Source organism: Anomaloglossus baeobatrachus, chromosome 12, assembly GCF_048569485.1.
Source record: "Anomaloglossus baeobatrachus isolate aAnoBae1 chromosome 12, aAnoBae1.hap1, whole genome shotgun sequence".
Classification (NCBI taxonomy): domain Eukaryota; kingdom Metazoa; phylum Chordata; class Amphibia; order Anura; family Aromobatidae; genus Anomaloglossus; species Anomaloglossus baeobatrachus.
In genome coordinates this window covers 130,109,955-130,124,053 of record NC_134364.1, presented here as the reverse complement: position 1 = coordinate 130,124,053, position 14,099 = coordinate 130,109,955, and the positions used below count along the sequence as shown (strand labels likewise).

At 56.7% G+C, this 14,099-nt stretch overlaps 1 protein-coding gene across 1 annotated transcript in view; it reads right to left on the bottom strand.

Annotated features, from left to right (window-relative positions):
* Positions 1 to 14,099, bottom strand: part of LOC142257955 (unconventional myosin-Ie-like) — an 87,673-nt gene that overhangs the window by 16,735 nt on the left and 56,839 nt on the right. The gene's annotated exons all lie outside the window — the stretch shown is intronic.

Below are 14,099 nucleotides of genomic sequence, written 5' to 3'. Positions count from 1 at the left end.
AGTGTGAGGGGACAGTATGAGGGGAGGTGGGAGTGTGAGGGTACAGTATGAGGAGAGAAGAGAGTGTGAGGGGACAGTATGAGGAGAGAAGGGAGTGTGAGGGGACAGTATGAGGAGAGAAGGGAGTGTGAGGGGACAGTATGAGGGGAGGTGGGAGTGTGAGGGGACAGTATAATGAGAGAAGGGAGTGTGAGGGGACAGTATGAGGGGAGGTGGGAGTGTGAGGAGAGAAGGGAGTGTGAGGGGACAGTATGAGGAGAGAAGGGAGTGTGAGGGGACAGTATGAGGGGAGGTGGGAGTGTGAGGAGACAGTATGAGGAGAGAAGGGAGTGTGAGGGGACAGTATGAGGGGAGAAGGGAGTGTGAGGGGACAGTATGAGGGGAGGTGGGAGTGTGAGGGGACAGTATGAGGGGAGGTGGGAGTGTGAGGGGACAGTATGAGGAGAGAAGGGAGTGTGAGGGGACAGTATGAGGGGAGGTGGGAGTGTGAGGGGACAGTATGAGGAGAGAAGGGAGTGTGAGGGGACAGTATGAGGAGAGAAGGGAGTGTGAGGGGACAGTATGAGGAGAGAAGGGAGTGTGAGGGGACAGTATGAGGGGAGGTGGGAGTGTGAGGGGACAGTATAAGGAGAGAAGGGAGTGTGAGGGGACAGTATGAGGGGAGGTGGGAGTGTGAGGAGACAGTATGAGGAGAGAAGGGAGTGTGAGGGGACAGTATGAGGGGAGGTGGGAGTGTGAGGGGACAGTATGAGGAGAGAAGGGAGTGTGAGGGGACAGTATGAGGAGAGAAGGGAGTGTGAGGGGACAGTATGAGGGGAGGTGGGAGTGTGAGGGGACAGTATGAGGAGAGAAGGGAGTGTGAGGGGACAGTATGAGGGGAGGTGGGAGTGTGAGGGGACAGTATGAGGAGAGAAGGGAGTGTGAGGTGACAGTATGAGGAGAGAAGGGAGTGTGAGGCGACAGTATGAGGAGAGAAGGGAGTGTGAGGCGACAGTATGAGGAGAGAAGGGAGTGTGAGGGGACAGTATGAGGAGAGAAGGGAGTGTGAGGGGACAGTATGAGGGGAGGTGGGAGTGTGAGGGGACAGTATGAGGGCAGGTGGGAGTGTGAGGGGACAGTATGAGGAGAGAAGGGAGTGTGAGGGGACAGTATGAGGGGAGGAGGGAGTGTGAGGGGACAGTATGAGGAGAGAAGGTGTTGTGAGGCGACAGTGCGAGGAGAGAAGGGAGTGTGAGGGGACAGTATGAGGAGAGAAGGGAGTGTGAGGGGACAGTATGAGGGGGGGTGGGAGTGTGAGGGGACAGTATGAGGGGAGGTGGGAGTGTGAGGGGACAGTATGAGGAGAGAAGGGAGTGTGAGGGGACAGTATGAGGGGAGCTGGGAGAGTGAGGCGACAGTATGAGGAGAGAAGGGAGTGTGAGGCGACAGTATGAGGAGAGAAGGGAGTGTGAGGCGACAGTATGAGAGAAGGGAGTGTGAGGCGACAGTATGAGGAGAGAAGGGAGTGTGAGGGGACAGTATGAGGAGAAAAGGGAGTGTGAGGGGACAGTATGAGGGGAGGTGGGAGTGTGAGGGGACAGTATGAGGAGAGAAGGGAGTGTGAGGGGACAGTATGAGGGGAGGTGAGAAAGGGGGTGTGAGGCGACAGTATAAGGAGAGAAGGGAGTGTGAGGGGGACAGTATGAGGAGAGAAGGGAGTGTGGGGACAGTATGAGGAGAGAAGGGAGTGTGAGGGGACAGTATGAGGAGAGAAGGGAGTGTGAGGGGACAGTATGAGAGGAAGGGTGGGAGTGTGAGGGGACAGTATGAGGAGAGAAGGGGGGTGTGAGGCGACAGTATGAGGAGAGAAGGGAGTGTGAGGGGGACAGTATGAGGAGAGAAGGGAGTGTGAGGGGACAGTATGAGGAGAGAAGGGGGTGAGGCGACAGTATGAGGAGAGAAGGGAGTGAGGGGACAGTATAAGGAGAGAAGGGAGTGTGAGGGGACAGTATGAGGAGAGAAGGAAGTGTGAGGGGGACAGTATGAGGAGAGAAGGGAGTGTGAGGGGACAGTATGAGGGGAGGTGGGAGGTTGTGAGGGGACAGTATGAGAGGAGGTGGGAGTGTGAGGGGACAGTATGAGGAGAGAAGGGAGTGTGAGGCGACAGTATGAGGAGAGAAGGGAGTGTGAGGGGACAGTATGAGGAGAGAAGGGAGTGTGGAGGGGACAGTATGAGGGGAGTTGGGAGTGTGAGGGGACAGTATGAGGGGGAGGTGGGGAGTGTGTGAGGGGACAGTATGAGGGGAGGTGGGAGTGTGAGGGGACAGTATGAGGAGAGAACCGGGGTGTGAGGCGACAGTATGAGGAGAGAAGGGAGTGTGAGGGGACAGTATAATGAGAGAAGGGGAGTGTGAGGGGACAGTATGAGGGGAGGTGGGAGTGTGAGGAGAGAAGGGAAGTGTGAGGGGACAGTATGAGGGGAGATGGGAGTGTGAGGAGGACAGTATGAGGAGAGAAGGGAGTGTGAGGGGACAGTATGAGGGGAGGGTGGGAGTGTGAGGGGACAGTATGAGGGGAGGTGGGAGTGTGAGGGGGACAGTATGAGGGGAGGTGGGAGTGTGAGGGGACAGTATGAGGAGAGAACGGGGGTGTGAGGCGACAGTATGAGGGGAGGTGGGAGTGTGAGGGGACAGTATAATGAGAGAAGGGAGTGTGAGGGGGACAGTATGAGGGGAGGTGGGAGTGTGAGGAGAGAAGGGAGTGTGAGGGGACAGTATTGAGGGGAGGTGGGAGTGTGAGAAGAAAGTATGAGGAGAGAAGGGAGTGTGAGGGGACAGTATGAGGGGGAGAAGGGAGTGTGAGGGGACAGTATGAGGGGAGGTGGGAGTGTGAGGGGACAGTATGAGGGGAGGTGGGAGGTGTGAGGGGACAGTATGAGGAGAGAAGGGAGTGTGAGGGGACAGTATGAGGGGAGGTGGGAGTGTGAGGGGACAGTATGAGGAGAGAAGGGAGTGTGAGGGGACAGTATGAGGAGGGAGGTGGGAGTGTGAGGGGACAGTATGAGGGGAGGTGGGAGTGTGAGGGGGACAGTATGAGGGGAGGTGGGAGTGTGAGGGGACAGTATGAGGAGAGAAGGGAGTGTGAGGGGACAGTATGAGGAGAGAAGGGAGTGTGAGGGGACAGTATGAGGAGAGAAGGGAGTGTGAGGGGACAGTATGAGGGGAGGTGGGAGTGTGAGGGGACAGTATAAGGAGAGAAGGGAGTGTGAGGGGACAGTATGAGGGGAGGTTGGAGTGTGAGGAGACAGTATGAGGAGAGAAGGGAGTGTGAGGGGACAGTATGAAGGGAGGTGGGAGTGTGAGGGGACAGTATGAGGAGAGAAGGGAGTGTGAGGGGACAGTATGAGGAGAGAAGGAAGTGTGAGGGGACAGTATGAGGGGAGGTGGGAGTGTGAGGGGACAGTATGAGGGGAGGTGGGAGTGTGAGGGGACAGTATGAGGAGAAAAGGGAGTGTGAGGGGACAGTATGAGGGGAGGTGGGAGTGTGAGGGGACAGTATGAGGAGAGAAGGGAGTGTGAGGCGACAGTATGAGGAGAGAAGGGAGTGTGAGGCGACAGTATGAGGAGAGAAGGGAGTGTGAGGTGACAGTATGAGGAGAGAAGGGAGTGTGAGGGGACAGTATGAGGGGAGGTGGGAGTGTGAGGGGACAGCATGAGGGGAGGTGGGAGTGTGAGGGGACAGTATGAGGAGAGAAGGGAGTGTGAGGGGACAGTATGAGGGGAGGTGGGGAGTGTGAGGGGACAGTATGAGGAGAGAAGGGGTTGTGAGGCGACAGTGTGAGGGGAGAAGGGAGTGTGAGGGGACAGTATGAGGAGAGAAGGGAGTGTGAGGGGACAGTATGAGGGGGGGTGGGAGTGTGAGGGGACAGTATGAGGGGAGGTGGGAGTGTGAGGGGACAGTATGAGGAGAGAAGGGAGTGTGAGGGGACAGTATGAGGGGAGCTGGGAGTGTGAGGCGACAGTATGAGGAGAGAAGGGAGTGTGAGGCGACAGTATGAGGAGAGAAGGGAGTGTGAGGCGACAGTATGAGAGAAGGGAGTGTGAGGCGACAGTATGAGGAGAGAAGGGAGTGTGAGGGGACAGTATGAGGAGAGAAGGGAGTGTGAGGGGACAGTATGAGGGGAAGTGGGAGTGTGAGGGGACAGTATGAGGAGAGAAGGGAGTGTGAGGGGACAGTATGAGGGGAGGTGGGAGTGTGAGAGGACAGTATGAGGAGAGAAGGGGGTGTGAGGCGACAGTATAAGGAGAGAAGGGAGTGTGAGGGGACAGTATGAGGAGAGAAGGGAGTGTGGGGACAGTATGAGGAGAGAAGGGAATGTGAGGGGACAGTATGAGGAGAGAAAGGAGTGTGAGGGGACAGTATGAGAGGAGGTGGGAGTGTGAGGGGACAGTATGAGGAGAGAAGGGGGTGTGAGGCGACAGTATGAGGAGAGAAGGGAGTGTGAGGGGACAGAATGAGGAGAGAAGGGAGTGTGAGGGGACAGTATGAGGATAGAAGGGGGTGTGAGGCGACAGTATGAAAAGAGAAGGGAGTGAGGGGACAGGATAAGGAGAGAAGGGAGTGTGAGGGGACAGTATGAGGAGAGAAGGAAGTGTGAGGGGACAGTATGAGGAGAGAAGGGAGTGTGAGGGGACAGTATGAGGGGAGGTGGGAGTGTGAGGGGACAGTATGAGAGGAGGTGGGAGTGTGAGGGGACAGTATGAGGAGAGAAGTGAGTGTGAGGCGACAGTATGAGGAGAGAAGGGAGTGTGAGGGGACAGTATGAGGAGAGAAGGGAGTGTGAGGGGACAGTATGAGGGGAGGTGGGAGTGTGAGGGGACAGTATGAGGGGAGGTGGGAGTGTGAGGGGACAGTATGAGGGGAGGTGGGAGTGTGAGGGGACAGTATGAGGAGAGAACGGGGTGTGAGGCGACAGTATGAGGAGAGAAGGGAGTGTGAGGCGACAGTATGAGAAGAGAAGGGAGTGTGAGGGGACAGTATGAGGAGAGAAGGGAGTGTGAGGGGACAGTATGAGGGGAGGTGGGAGTGTGAGAGGACGGTATGAGGAGAGAAGGGAGTGTGAGGGGACAGTATGAGGGGAGGTGGGAGTGTGAGGGGACAGTATGAGGAGAGAAGGGAGTGTGAGGGGACAGTATGAGGAGAGAAGGGAGTGTGAGGGGACAGTATGAGGAGAGAAGGGAGTGTGAGGGGACAGTATGAGGAGAGAAGGGAGTGTGAGGGGACAGTATGAGGGGAGGTGGGAGTGTGAGGGGACAGTATAAGGAGAGAAGGGAGTGTGAGGGGACAGTATGAGGGGAGGTGGGAGTGTGAGGAGAGAAGGGAGTGTGAGGGGACAGTATGAGGGGAGGTGGGAGTGTGAGGGGACAGCATAAGGAGAGAAGGGAGTGTGAGGGGACAGTATGAGGAGAGAAGGGAGTGTGAGGGGACAGTATGAGGGGAGATGGGAGTGTGAAGGGACAGTATGAGGGGAGGTGGGAGTGTGAGGGGACAGTATGAGGAGAGAAGGGAGTGTGAGGGGACAGTATGAGGGGAGGTGGGAGTGTGAGGGGACAGTATGAGGAGAGAAGGGAGTGTGAGGGGACAGTATGAGGAGAGAAGGGAGTGTGAGGGGACAGTATGAGGAGAGAAGGGAGTGTGAGGGGACAGTATGAGGGGAGGTGGGAGTGTGATGGGACAGTATAAAGAGAGAAGGGAGTGTGAGGGGACAGTATGAGGGGAGGTGGGAGTGTGAGGAGACAGTATGAGGAGAGAAGGGAGTGTGAGGGGACAGTATGAGGGGAGGTGGGAGTGTGAGGGGACAGTATGAGGAGAGAAGGGAGTGTGAGGGGACAGTATGAGGAGAGAAGGGAGTGTGAGGGGACAGTATGAGGGGAGGTGGGAGTGTGAGGGGACAGTATGAGGGGAGGTGGGAGTGTGAGGGGACAGTATGAGGAGAGAAGGGAGTGTGAGGGGACAGTATGAGGGGAGGTGGGAGTGTGAGGGGACAGTATGAGGAGAGAAGGGAGTGTGAGGGGACAGTATGAGGGGAGGTGGGAGTGTGAGGGGACAGTATGAGGGGAGGTGGGAGTGTGAGGGGACAGTATGAGGAGAGAAGGGAGTGTGAGGGGACAGTATGAGGGGAGGTGGGAGTGTGAGGGGACAGTATGAGGAGAGAAGGGGGTGTGAGGCGACAGTATAAGGAGAGAAGGGAGTGTGAGGGGACAGTATGAGGAGAGAAGGGAGTGTGGGGACAGTATGAGGAGAGAAGGGAGTGTGAGGGGACAGTATGAGGAGAGAAGGGAGTGTGAGGGGACAGTATGAGAGGAGGTGGGAGTGTGAGGGGACAGTATGAGGAGAGAAGGGGGTGTGAGGCGACAGTATGAGGAGAGAAGGGAGTGTGAGGGGACAGTATGAGGAGAGAAGGGAGTGTGAGGGGACAGTATGAAGAGAGAAGGGAGTGTGAGGGGACAGTATGAGGAGAGAAGGGGGTGTGAGGCGACAGTATGAGGAGAGAAGGGAGTGAGGGGACAGTATAAGGAGAGAAGGGAGTGTGAGGGGACAGTATGAGGAGAGAAGGAAGTGTGAGGGGACAGTATGAGGAGAGAAGGGAGTGTGAGGGGACAGTATGAGGGGAGGTGGGAGTGTGAGGGGACAGTATGAGAGGAGGTGGGAGTGTGAGGGGACAGTATGAGGAGAGAAGGGAGTGTGAGGCGACAGTATGAGGAGAGAAGGGAGTGTGAGGGGACAGTATAATGAGAGAAGGGAGTGTGAGGGGACAGTATGAGGGGAGGTGGGAGTGTGAGGAGAGAAGGGAGTGTGAGGGGACAGTATGAGGGGAGATGGGAGTGTGAGGGGACAGTATGAGGAGAGAAGGGAGTGTGAGGCGACAGTATGAGGAGAGAAGGGAGTGTGAGGGGACAGTATGAGGAGAGAAGGGAGTGTGAGGGGACAGTATGAGGGGAGGTGGGAGTGTGAGGGGACAGTATGAGGGGAGGTGGGAGTGTGAGGGGACAGTATGAGGGAAGGTGGGAGTGTGAGGGGACAGTATGAGGAGAGAACGGGGTGTGAGGCGACAGTATGAGGGGAGGTGGGAGTGTGAGGGGACAGTATAATGAGAGAAGGGAGTGTGAGGGGACAGTATGAGGGGAGGTGGGAGTGTGAGGAGAGAAGGGAGTGTGAGGGGACAGTATGAGGGGAGGTGGGAGTGTGAGGAGAAAGTATGAGGAGAGAAGGGAGTGTGAGGGGACAGTATGAGGGGAGAAGGGAGTGTGAGGGGACAGTATGAGGGGAGGTGGGAGTGTGAGGGGACAGTATGAGGGGAGGTGGGAGTGTGAGGGGACAGTATGAGGAGAGAAGGGAGTGTGAGGGGACAGTATGAGGGGAGGTGGGAGTGTGAGGGGACAGTATGAGGAGAGAAGGGAGTGTGAGGGGACAGTATGAGGAGAGAAGGGAGTGTGAGGGGACAGTATGAGGAGAGAAGGGAGTGTGAGGGGACAGTATGAGGGGAGGTGGGAGTGTGAGGGGACAGTATAAGGAGAGAAGGGAGTGTGAGGGGACAGTATGAGGGGAGGTGGGAGTGTGAGGAGACAGTATGAGGAGAGAAGGGAGTGTGAGGGGACAGTATGAGGGGAGGTGGGAGTGTGAGGGGACAGTATGAGGAGAGAAGGGAGTGTGAGGGGACAGTATGAGGAGAGAAGGGAGTGTGAGGGGACAGTATGAGGGGAGGTGGGAGTGTGAGGGGACAGTATGAGGGGAGGTGGGAGTGTGAAGGGACAGTATGAGGAGAAAAGGGAGTGTGAGGGGACAGTATGAGGAGAGAAGGGAGTGTGAGGCGACAGTATGAGGAGAGAAGGGAGTGTGAGGCGACAGTATGAGGAGAGAAGGGAGTGTGAGGGGACAGTATGAGGAGAGAAGGGAGTGTGAGGGGACAGTATGAGGGGAGGTGGCAGTGTGAGGGGACAGTAGGAGGGGAGGTGGGAGTGTGAGGGGACAGTATGAGGAGAGAAGGGGTTGTGAGGCGACAGTGTGAGGAGAGAAGGGAGTGTGAGGGGACAGTATGAGGAGAGAAGGGAGTGTGAGGGGACAGTATGAGGGGGGGTGGGAGTGTGAGGGGACAGTATGAGGGGAGGTGGGAGTGTGAGGGGACAGTATGAGGAGAGAAGGGAGTGTGAGGGGACAGTATGAGGGGAGCTGGGAGTGTGAGGCGACAGTATAAGGAGAGAAGGGAGTGTGACGCGACAGTATGAGGAGAGAAGGGAGTGTGAGGCGACAGTATGAGAGAAGGGAGTGTGAGGCGACAGTATGAGGAGAGAAGGGAGTGTGAGGGGACAGTATGAGGAGAGAAGGGAGTGTGAGGGGACAGTATGAGGGGAGGTGGGAGTGTGAGGGGACAGTATGAGGAGAGAAGGGAGTGTGAGGGGACAGTATGAGGGGAGGTGGGAGTGTGAGGGGACAGTATGAGGAGAGAAGGGGGTGTGAGGCGACAGTATAAGGAGAGAAGGAAGTGTGAGGGGACAGTATGAGGAGAGAAGGGAGTGTGGGGACAGTATGAGGAGAGAAGGGAGTGTGAGGGGACAGTATGAGGAGAGAAGGGAGTGTGAGGGGACAGTATGAGAGGAGGTGGGAGTGTGAGGGGACAGTATGAGGAGAGAAGGGGGTGTGAGGCGACAGTATGAGGAGAGAAGGGAGTGTGAGGGGACAGTATGAGGAGAGAAGGGAGTGTGAGGGGACAGTATGAGGAGAGAAGGGGGTGTGAGGCGACAGTATGAGGAGAGAAGGGAGTGAGGGGACAGGATAAGGAGAGAAGGGAGTGTGAGGGGACAGTATGAGGAGAGAAGGAAGTGTGAGGGGACAGTATGAGGAGAGAAGGGAGTGTGAGGGGACAGTATGAGGGGAGGTGGGAGTGTGAGGGGACAGTATGAGAGGAGGTGGGAGTGTGAGGGGACAGTATGAGGAGAGAAGTGAGTGTGAGGCGACAGTATGAGGAGAGAAGGGAGTGTGAGGGGACAGTATGAGGAGAGAAGGGAGTGTGAGGGGACAGTATGAGGGGAGGTGGGAGTGTGAGGGGACAGTATGAGGGGAGGTGGGAGTGTGAGGGGACAGTATGAGGGGAGGTGGGAGTGTGAGGGGACAGTATGAGGAGAGAACGGGGTGTGAGGCGACAGTATGAGGAGAGAAGGGAGTGTGAGGCGACAGTATGAGAAGAGAAGGGAGTGTGAGGGGACAGTATGAGGAGAGAAGGGAGTGTGAGGGGACAGTATGAGGGGAGGTGGGAGTGTGAGAGGACGGTATGAGGAGAGAAGGGAGTGTGAGGGGACAGTATGAGGGGAGGTGGGTGGTGTGAGGGGACAGTATGAGGAGAGAAGGGAGTGTGAGGGGACAGTATGAGGAGAGAAGGGAGTGTGAGGGGACAGTATGAGGAGAGAAGGGAGTGTGAGGGGACAGTATGAGGAGAGAAGGGAGTGTGAGGGGACAGTATGAGGGGAGGTGGGAGTGTGAGGGGACAGTATAAGGAGAGAAGGGAGTGTGAGGGGACAGTATGAGGGGAGGTGGGAGTGTGAGGAGAGAAGGGAGTGTGAGGGGACAGTATGAGGGGAGGTGGGAGTGTGAGGGGACAGCATGAGGAGAGAAGGGAGTGTGAGGGGACAGTATGAGGAGAGAAGGGAGTGTGAGGGGACAGTATGAGGGGAGATGGGAGTGTGAGGGGACAGTATGAGAGGAGGTGGGAGTGTGAGGGGACAGTATGAGGAGAGAAGGGAGTGTGAGGGGACAGTATGAGGGGAGGTGGGAGTGTGAGGGGACAGTATGAGGAGAGAAGGGAGTGTGAGGGGACAGTATGAGGAGAGAAGGGAGTGTGAGGGGACAGTATGAGGAGAGAAGGGAGTGTGAGGGGACAGTATGAGGGGAGGTGGGAGTGTGAGGGGACAGTATAAAGAGAGAAGGGAGTGTGAGGGGACAGTATGAGGGGAGGTGGGAGTGTGAGGAGACAGTATGAGGAGAGAAGGGAGTGTGAGGGGACAGTATGAGGGGAGGTGGGAGTGTGAGGGGACAGTATGAGGAGAGAAGGGAGTGTGAGGGGACAGTATGAGGAGAGAAGGGAGTGTGAGGGGACAGTATGAGGGGAGGTGGCAGTGTGAGGGGACAGTATGAGGGGAGGTGGGAGTGTGAGGGGACAGTATGAGGAGAGAAGGGAGTGTGAGGGGACAGTATGAGGGGAGGTGGGAGTGTGAGGGGACAGTATGAGGAGACAAGGGAGTGTGAGGCGACAGTATGAGGAGAGAAGGGAGTGTGAGGCGACAGTATGAGGAGAGAAGGGAGTGTGAGGCGACAGTATGAGGAGAGAAGGGAGTGTTAGGGGACAGTATGAGGAGAGAAGGGAGTGTGAGGGGACAGTATGAGGGGAGGTGGGAGTGTGAGGGGACAGTATGAGGGGAGGTGGGAGTGTGAGGGGAAAGTATGAGGAGAGAAGGGAGTGTGAGGGGACAGTATGAGGGGAGGTGGGAGTGTGAGGGGACAGTGTGAGGAGAGAAGGGGTTGTGAGGCGACAGTGTGAGGAGAGAAGGGAGTGTGAGGGGACAGTATGAGGAGAGAAGGGAGTGTGAGGGGACAGTATGAGGGGGGGTGGGAGTGTGAGGGGACAGTATGAGGGGAGGTGGGAGTGTGAGGGGACAGTATGAGGAGAGAAGGGAGTGTGAGGGGACAGTATGAGGGGAGCTGGGAGTGTGAGGCGACAGTATGAGGAGAGAAGGGAGTGTGAGGGGACAGTATGAGGGGAGGTGGGAGTGTGAGGGGACAGTATGAGGAGAGAAGGGAGTGTGAGGGGACAGTATGAGGAGAGAAGGGAGTGTGAGGGGACAGTATGAGGAGAGAAGGGAGTGTGAGGGGACAGTATGAGGAGAGAAGGGAGTGTGAGGGGACAGTATGAGGGGAGGTGGGAGTGTGAGGGGACAGTATAAGGAGAGAAGGGAGTGTGAGGGGACAGTATGAGGGGAGGTGGGAGTGTGAGGAGAGAAGGGAGTGTGAGGGGACAGTATGAGGGGAGGTGGGAGTGTGAGGGGACAGCATGAGGAGAGAAGGGAGTGTGAGGGGACAGTATGAGGAGAGCAGGGAGTGTGAGGGGACAGTATGAGGGGAGATGGGAGTGTGAGGGGACAGTATGAGAGGAGGTGGGAGTGTGAGGGGACAGTATGAGGAGAGAAGGGAATGTGAGGGGACAGTATGAGGGGAGGTGGGAGTGTGAGGGGACAGTATGAGGAGAGAAGGGAGTGTGAGGGGACAGTATGAGGAGAGAAGGGAGTGTGAGGGGACAGTATGAGGAGAGAAGGGAGTGTGAGGGGACAGTATGAGGGGAGGTGGGAGTGTGAGGGGACAGTATAAAGAGAGAAGGGAGTGTGAGGGGACAGTATGAGGGGTGGTGGGAGTGTGAGGAGACAGTATGAGGAGAGAAGGGAGTGTGAGGGGACAGTATGAGGGGAGGTGGGAGTGTGAGGGGACAGTATGAGGAGAGAAGGGAGTGTGAGGGGACAGTATGAGGAGAGAAGGGAGTGTGAGGGGACAGTATGAGGGGAGGTGGCAGTGTGAGGGGACAGTATGAGGGGAGGTGGGAGTGTGAGGGGACAGTATGAGGAGAGAAGGGAGTGTGAGGGGACAGTATGAGGGGAGGTGGGAGTGTGAGGGGACAGTATGAGGAGACAAGGGAGTGTGAGGCGACAGTATGAGGAGAGAAGGGAGTGTGAGGCGACAGTATGAGGAGAGAAGGGAGTGTGAGGCGACAGTATGAGGAGAGAAGGGAGTGTTAGGGGACAGTATGAGGAGAGAAGGGAGTGTGAGGGGACAGTATGAGGGGAGGTGGGAGTGTGAGGGGACAGTATGAGGGGAGGTGGGAGTGTGAGGGGACAGTATGAGGAGAGAAGGGAGTGTGAGGGGACAGTATGAGGGGAGGTGGGAGTGTGAGGGGACAGTATGAGGAGAGAAGGGGTTGTGAGGCGACAGTGTGAGGAGAGAAGGGAGTGTGAGGGGACAGTATGAGGAGAGAAGGGAGTGTGAGGGGACAGTATGAGGGGGGGTGGGAGTGTGAGGGGACAGTATGAGGGGAGGTGGGAGTGTGAGGGGACAGTATGAGGAGAGAAGGGAGTGTGAGGGGACAGTATGAGGGGAGCTGGGAGTGTGAGGCGCCAGTATGAGGAGAGAAGGGAGTGTGAGGCGACAGTATGAGGAGAGAAGGGAGTGTGAGGCGACAGTATGAGAGAAGGGAGTGTGAGGCGACAGTATGAGGAGAGAAGGGAGTGTGAGTGGACAGTATGAGGAGAGAAGGGAGTGTGAGGGGGACAGTATGAGGGGAGGTGGGAGTGTGAGGGGACAGTATGAGGAGAGAAGGGAGTGTGAGGGGACAGTATGAGGGGAGGTGGGAGTGTGAGGGGACAGTATGAGGAGAGAAGGGGGTGTGAGGCGACAGTATAAGGAGAGAAGGGAGTGTGAGGGGACAGTATGAGGAGAGAAGGGAGTGTGGGGACAGTATGAGGAGAGAAGGGAGTGTGAGGGGACAGTATGAAAAGAGAAGGGAGTGTGAGGGGACAGTATGAGAGGAGGTGGGAGTGTGAGGGGACAGTATGAGGAGAGAAGGGGGTGTGAGGCGACAGTATGAGGAGAGAAGGGAGTGTGAGGGGACAGTATGAGGAGAGAAGGGAGTGTGAGGGGACAGTATGAGGAGAGAAGGGGGTGTGAGGCGACAGTATGAGGAGAGAAGGGAGTGAGGGGACAGTATAAGGAGAGAAGGGAGTGTGAGCGGACAGTATGAGGAGAGAAGGAAGTGTGAGGGGACAGTAGGAGGAGAGAAGGGAGTGTGAGGGGACAGTATGAGGGGAGGTGGGAGTGTGAGGGGACAGTATGAGAGGAAGTGGGAGTGTGAGGGGACAGTATGAGGAGAGAAGGGAGTGTGAGGCGACAGTATGAGGAGAGAAGGGAGTGTGAGGGGACAGTATGAGGAGAGAACGGAGTGTGAGGGGACAGTATGAGGGGAGGTGGGAGTGTGAGGGGACAGTATGAGGGGAGGTGGGAGTGTGAGGGGACAATATGAGGAGAGAAGGGGGTGTGAGGCGACAGTATGAGGAGAGAAGGGAGTGTGAGGCGACAGTATGAGACGAGAAGGGAGTGTGAGGGGACAGTATGAGGAGAGAAGGGAGTGTGAGGGGACAGTATGAGGGGAGGTGGGAGTGTGAGAGGACAGTATGAGGAGAGAAGGGAGTGTGAGGGGACAGTATGAGGGGAGGTGGGAGTGTGAGGGGACAGTATGAGGAGAGAAGGGGGTGTGAGGCGACAGTATGAGGAGAGAAGGGAGTGTGAGGGGACAGTATGAGGAGAGAAGGGGGTGTGAGGCGACATAAGGAGAGAAGGGAGTGTGAGGGGACAGTATGAGGAGAGAAGGGAGTGTGAGGGGACAGTATGAGGAGAGAAGGGAGTGTGAGGGGACAGTATGAGGAGAGAAGGGAGTGTGAGGGGACAGTATGAGGGGAGGTGGGAGTGTGAGGGGACAATATGAGGGGAGGTGGGAGTGTGAGGGGACAGTAAGAGGAGAGAAGGGAGTGTGAGGGGACAGTATGAGGAGAGAAGGGAGTGTGAGGAGACAGTATGAGGGGAGGTGGGAGTGTGAGAGGACAGTTCGAGGAGAGAAGGGAGTGTGAGGGGACAGTATGAGGGGAGGTGGGAGTGTGAGGGGACAGTATGAGGAGAGAAGGGGGTGTGAGGCGACAGTATGAGGAGAGAAGGGAGTGTGAGGGGACAGTATGAGGAGAGAAAGGAGTGTGAGGGGACAGTATGAGGAGAGAAGGGAGTGTGAGGGGACAGTATGAGGAGAGAAGGGAGTGTGAGGGGACAGTATGAGGGGAGGTGGGAGTGTGAGGGGACAGTATGAGGAGAGAAGGGAGTGTGAGGCGACAGTATGAGGAGAGAAGGGAGTGTGAGGCGACAGTATGATGAGAGAAGGGAGTGTGAGGCGACAGTATGAGGAGAGAAGGGAGTGTTAGGGGACAGTATGAGGAGAGAAGGGAGTGTGAGGGGACAGTATGAGGGGAGGTGGGAGTGTG